The sequence below is a fragment of the Alligator sinensis genome, unplaced genomic scaffold (assembly GCF_000455745.1).
Source record: "Alligator sinensis unplaced genomic scaffold, ASM45574v1 scaffold955_1, whole genome shotgun sequence".
Taxonomy (NCBI): Eukaryota; Metazoa; Chordata; order Crocodylia; family Alligatoridae; genus Alligator; species Alligator sinensis.
This window is the reverse complement of record NW_005842791.1, coordinates 596311-597742: the sequence shown is the minus strand read 5'-3', so window position 1 is coordinate 597742 and position 1432 is coordinate 596311.

Here is a 1432-nt window from a genome sequence, read left to right as displayed (position 1 = left end):
GGCCGCCCGGGCTGCGCACACGGACACGCGCGGACGGCTGCAGGGGCAGGAGGGCTACATGGAAAGCAGGTCTGTGGGAACGGATGGATGAGATAGATAGATAGATAGATAGAGAGATAGATCAGTGTGGGGATGGGTAGATACAAAGAAGCGCTGTGTGGGGATGAATGGATGGACAGATAGAAGGGTAGCTTGGGGATGGGAAGGAAGAAAGGAAGGAAGGAAAGAGAGAGTAGATGGATGGATAGATAGAGGGATGAATGAACGTCTTGTTTAGGGATAGATAGATAGATAGATAGATAGATAGATAGATAGATAACGCCATTTCATTCAGCTGAGCATGGTGCTACACACACCATGATTAGTCTGCAAGGTGCAAATCGACCCCGTCTTTATCCTGTGAATCATGTTTGCACGCCGAGCAGTGCTACCATTGTGCGGCCACCTTGAAAGGATCTCAAGGCACCCCGGGGTGCTGTGGCACCTGGTTGAGAATTGCTGGGCTTTGGTCAGAAGCTGATGTGGCCGGGGCATGGGTTTCTGAGTAGGGCTGTGTTTGCCAGGAGCGTAAGGCAACTCTGTGCGTGTGTGTGTGCGGCTGCACGCATGGGTGTGAAGATTGAGAGCAGGGGTGTCAAAGGTACAGCCCGTGGACTGGATATGGCCCGTGCAGTCCTATCTTTTGGCCCACAGTGCTACCTGCTGCGTGTAGCACACTCTGGCCTCAGGCCCACACACTGCGTGCAGCCCACAGAGCCCATCTGGTGCAGGCTGCATACAGCATGCAATCAGTTTGGGGCACATACTAATGTGGCACCTGCACCAGCCCAGCCCAGCAGGCTGGATCCAGCACATGGGGCCCGATCCAACCCACAGACCAACCCCGAGTCTCATATCCAGCATTCGTGGCAGCATGAATTTGACACCCTTGATTTAGGCATCCCACTTTACATTGCTCTTCACCCCTGAGTGAATTCAGGGTGTGTTTGAACGAGCTGAAGTCAACAGGGCCAGATGAACTTCCTCCCAGGGGACTGACAGGACTGGCAGAAGAGATCTAAGAGACTTTGGTAATTCTTTTGACCAAGAAGTGGGAGACAGATGAGGTACCAGAAGACTGTAAAAGAGTCATCTTAGTGCCCCTCTTTAAAAAAAGGAAAAGAAAAAGAAAAAAAGGAGGATGTGGGGATTGAGAGACCAGTCAGTTTTTAATACCCAGAAATTTACAGGAGCAAATTATACAGGAGTCCCTTCGTAAGCATCTCAAGGAGGAAATGCTGATTGCAAGCAGCCAGCATGGATGTGCTGAAGAGAAATCGTGCCAGACAGACTTCATCTCCTTCACTAACAACGTAGCTAGCTGGGCGAATGAAGGGAATGGAGATAGTGTACTTGAACTTCAGTAAGGCTTGGCAAAGTCTCCCATGGCCTT